Source organism: Homarus americanus, unplaced genomic scaffold, assembly GCF_018991925.1.
Source record: "Homarus americanus isolate GMGI-L3 unplaced genomic scaffold, GMGI_Hamer_2.0 scaffold13227, whole genome shotgun sequence".
Taxonomy (NCBI): domain Eukaryota; kingdom Metazoa; phylum Arthropoda; class Malacostraca; order Decapoda; family Nephropidae; genus Homarus; species Homarus americanus.
Genome location: NW_024737686.1, coordinates 1 through 5,000, shown reverse-complemented (window position 1 = coordinate 5,000; position 5,000 = coordinate 1). Strand labels below are relative to the sequence as shown.

General features: G+C 52.3%; 1 pseudogene; it reads right to left on the bottom strand.

Annotated features, from left to right (window-relative positions):
* Positions 1-437: 437 nt before the first annotated feature.
* On the bottom strand, positions 438-600 carry LOC121873508 (annotated as a pseudogene).
* Between the last annotated feature and the right edge of the window lie 4,400 nt (positions 601-5,000).

Sequence of the window (5,000 nt, the reverse complement as noted above, 5' to 3'; positions counted from 1 at the left end):
AGGGCGCACTTTACCGAATTTAGGGTTCCATCGTAATGCACATGCCAAGCACTCTTTTCGAGGTGATAGGACGAATTCCAAGGGGCTTATTTTAAAAGATATCCCAACTGTTTCTGCCTTCGTGGGATGGAGTGCTTTAGAACATGTGCAGCATCAGCCATGAGCGGCCGACGGCCATTCGTGTCTCTGTGGACAGCAGGCAAAAGAGCGCCTCCAGTTATTTGCGAGGGCGACAACTGTCGCTTTGTTGTGGTTGAATGTGGGTGCGCCAAGTCCATGGACTTGCTAGTGATAGGCTTGTTTTTAAGGGCACGCCTCGCGCAAGGCGCGGGCGATTAAACCCCAAGGCGGGTGCCTCGGCTCGGGTTACCCTCGCGGCTGGGAGACAGTCAGCAGTGGCACTGAAACCCGAGCAACCGACATGGATGTATATTTCCCGACCTCAGAGAGAGTGGCGGGCGACAAGCTCATATGGCTGCCGCCGCCGCAATATGCGTTCAACTTGTCGATGTATCTGGTATTCTTGCGATTCACATACCGACACGCAGTTTGCTGCGGTCTTCATCGACCCACGAGCCGAGTGATCCCCCGTTAAGAGTTGTGTATTTGCCATTTGGTCTTTTTGCGACTAACCATCACAGGTCGAGTCTCAATGAAAGGGTTTGACAGACATAGCCTAAGTTTGTGGTTTGGGTTTGGCCGGACGGCTTGTTGTTGTTTTTTGACACTTGAATTTCACTCTTTTTGGGTCAAGAGGCTTATTCGCCGGTAGTAAGGAACGGACGGGCAGCCGTCCAAAGCCCCGTCCGTCCTCCTCCTCCGGTCTTCGCGCTCTCGCCCGAGTGTGGTCCACCTACAGCGTGGTGGTACCTATTTTTGGTGCGGGGGCCGGGATTGTCCTCTTTCGCTGCTGGAGTTGCCAGAGCAGAGCCCGAGACCGCCCAAATCAGGAGAGTAGTAGTAGCTTTAAGAGCGCCCCGTTCTCTTTCTCTCTGTTAATGATCCTTCCGCAGGTTCACCTACGGAAACCTTGTTACGACTTTTACTTCCTCTAAATGATCAAGTTTGGACATCTTTCCGTCAGCTCGAGGCGACGACCCCAGAAACCCCTCGCGGGCAACGGGGCCGACAATCCAAGAGCGCCAGTCCGAAGGCCTCACTAAATCATTCAATCGGTAGTAGCGACGGGCGGTGTGTACAAAGGGCAGGGACGTAGTCAGCGCAAGCTGATGACTTGCACTTTACTGGGAATTCCTCGTTCATGGGAAACAACAAAAAGCCCCAATCCCTATCAAGAAAAGCGTTTTGAATCTGGTTACCCGCCTCTCGAGGGGGTCCGTTGATCCTTAGCAGGGCGGCCAGAACATCTAAGGGCATCACAGACCCAGCTATTGTTTCAACTTCGCAAGGAATTGCCGCTATCCCTGGGGTTGCAGTACCCTGGGACACCATTTTCGAGATCCGCTGACTACTTAGTAGAGGCCAGAGTCTCGTTCGTTATCGGAATTAACCAGACAAATCGCTCCACCAACCAAGAACGGTTACGTGCACCACTCACCCACCGAATCGAGAAGAGCTCTCAATCTGTCAATCCTTCCGGTGTCTGGGCCTGGTGAGGTTTCCCGTGTTGAGTCAAATTAAGCCGCAGGCTCCACTCCTGGTGGTGCCCTTCCGTCAATTCCTTTAAGTTTCAGCTTTGCAACCATACTTCCCCCGGAACCCAAAGACTTTGGTTTCCCGGAAGCTGCCCGCCGGGTCATGGGAATAACGCCGGCGGATCGCTAGTTGGCATCGCTTATGGTTAGAACTAGGGCGGTATCTGATCGCCTTCGAACCTCTAACTTTCGTTCTGATTAATGAAACATCCTTTTGGCAATGTTGCAGTAGTTCGTCTTAAGACGGTCCAAGAATTTTCAATTCTCTAGCTGCAATACAATGCCCTCGCCTTCGTTCTGATTAATATTACCTCTGGTTCCGAAATCAACAAAATAGAACCGAGGTCCTATTCCATTATTATTCCATGCATCACCATTCAATATTCAAATAGCCTTTACACTCTAATTTTTTTCAGTAAATTTCCGCCACTGGGACACTCGACAAAGAGTATCCCCGCGGCGAAGCCGGCGGGCGGTTGTTCGAGCGCGATAGTAAACACCGGCGGTGCAATCACAATCGAACTGAGATCAACTACGAGCTTTTTTAACCGCAAATAACTTTGATATCGCCATTGCTGGAATTATCGCCAAGCTGCTGGCACCAGACTTACCTCCAATGGATACTCGTTAAAGGATTTGTAAGTGTATCATTCCGATTGCGAGGCCTCGGATGACTCACATCGTTATTTTTGCCATTACCCCCCGCGCCGGGAGAGTGGGTAATTTGCGTGCCTGCTGCCTTCCTTAGATGTGGTAGCCGTTTCTCAGGCTCCCTCTCCGGAATCGAACCCCGATTCCCCGTTACCCGTTATAGCCATTGTAGGCGCATAACCTACAATCGAAAGCTGATAAGGCAGACACTTGAAAGAAGCGGCGCCGGTGCGGAGACCGTGCGCTCAGCCCGAAGTTATTCAGATTCACCACAGGTGGGTTACGGACCGGGGCCCGACCAGTTTTGAACTAATAAAAGCGCTCTTCCCTTGCGGTCAGAGACCAATTGCATGTATTAGCTCTAGAATTGCCACAGTTATCCAAGCAAGTGGGTTTACAGATCCAATGAAACATAGCTGATTTAATGAGCCATTCGCGGTTTCGCCTTAAATCGGCTTGTACTTACACATGCATGGCTTAATCTTTGAGACAAGCATATGACTACTGGCAGGATCAACCAGGTAGCTGCTGCTGTTGGCGGCGCCTATCACGGCGGCCAAAATAGTGAGATTGAGAGAGAGGCAGAAGACATTGGGCGAGGGACCGCACGTTGGCCTTAGAGGAATAGCAAACCAGATGATCAGATCTAACTGCACCTTCTCTTGCTATCCTCGGCGCCGGCAGCGCCACCGTGTGTGCCAATCTCCTCCCTTATCCGCTCCTCTTTGCCCCAGCTCCAGCGAGGCAGCCGACATTGGGCGAGGGACCGCACGTTGGCGAATCTCCTCCCTTATCCGCTCCTCTTCTCTTTGCCCCAGCGAGGCAGAAGACATTGGGCGAGGGACCGCACGTTGGCCTTAGAGAAATAGCAAACCAGATGATCAGATCAAACTGCACCTTCTCTCGCTATCCTCGGCGCCGGCAGCGCCAGCGTGTGTGCCAATCTCCTCCCTTATCCTCTCCTCTTCTCTTTGCCCCAGCGAGGCAGCCGACATTGGGCGAGGGACCGCACGTTGGCCTTAGAGAAATAGCAAACCAGATGATCAGATCAAACTGCACCTTCTCTTGCTATCCTCGGTGCCGGCAGCGCCACCGTGTGTGCCAATCTCCTCCCTTATCCGCTCCTCTCCTCTTTACCCAGCTCCAGCGAGGCAGCCGACATTGGGCGAGGGACCGCACGTTGACCAATCTCCTCCCTTATCCACTCCTCTTCTCTTTGCCCCAGCGAGGCATAAGACATTGGGCGAGGGACTGCACGTTGGCCAATCTCCTCCTCTCTCTCTTTCTTTCTCACTCTCTCTTACTGTTTGTGGGGAAGTGGGCTCATGAGCGCCATCGTCGCCCAATATTGGTTAGGTTGTGTATTTCACGGGTGGGAACCGCCATCATCGTTGTTAGGTGATGGGGTAACCCAACGTGTGCTTTGACGAGTTTTGGCTGCTAAACTCTCTTTTTAGTATACTCGGCTCCCAGACTGCGCCCTGGTCGTGTTGAACCATGAGCGTTGTCTATGCACATTTAGGGTAGCCGTTTGCGCGTGGAATAGTGCAATGAATCTCGGTCAAGAGACGGTTGGGCGCTGCATTGAAGGTCGGCACAGACGCGAAGACGGGGTGATCAGCCAACGCAAGTCCGCTAAGTTGGGCAGACAGCATATGGAAGGGGGAGCTCTGGCTCGACTGGAAAGGCTTGAGCACAGCTTGCATGGAATTAGTAGGTGGCGACGCAGCGCCGAGAGAGAGAGAGAGAGACGGAGTAAATAATGTCCAAACGGAAGAGAGACTCAAGGTATTGATAGAGCGCGAGCCTACTCGCCATAAGCCCGCTCCACTGCCATTCCTCTGATCCAATGAGACTAAAATCTCTCTCCTTCTGCTCCAGCCATTGCAGGGCAGGGAAGCGACGGCAATTTTGGTTGTTGTTTTTGAATGCCGCGCTTTGCTTCGCAGAGGCGCCGAAGCGCTCCGCTGGGGGGCAGAAGATATTTCACACGGAATATGTGTGTGAAGGCACCCTCTCCCCTTAATATAGTGAAATAGTGCAATCCAGCATACAAGGTCGGACGATAGGACATTCACCGTACCACACCTCGAGAGTGGATGTTGGGTAAGGTTAAAACCGGACTGTTCGCAGACAGCCGAATAACCCGGTTCCGGACTAATTGGTGGATGCAACATCATGATGATGCTGCTGCTGTCGCGGAAACCGCAGTGGCGACGTGAGAGAGTAATAATGTTCAATAGGGAGAGCGACCTGGCTAGTGTAATTGATAGATCTCGAGCCTACTCGCCATTAGCCCGCTCCACTGCCATTCCTCTGACCCACTGAGACTATTCTCTCTCTCGCTCTCCTTCTGCTCCAGCCATTGCAGGGCAGGGAGAGGAAATCGACGGCAATTTTGGTTGTTGTTTTTGAATGCCGCGTTTTGCTTCGCAGAGGCGCCGAAGCGCTCCGCTGGGGGGCGGAAGATATTTCACATCGAATATGTGTGTGAAGGCACCCTCTCCCCTTAATATAGTGAAATAGTGCAATCCAGCATACAAGAGCGGACGATAGGACAGTCACCGTATCGCACCTCGAGAGTGGAAGTTGTTTGATCGTTTGTTAGGCAAGGTTAAAACCTGACTGTTCGCGAACAGCCGAATAACCCGGTTCCGGACTTACAATAGACGCAACATCATGATGCTGCTGCTG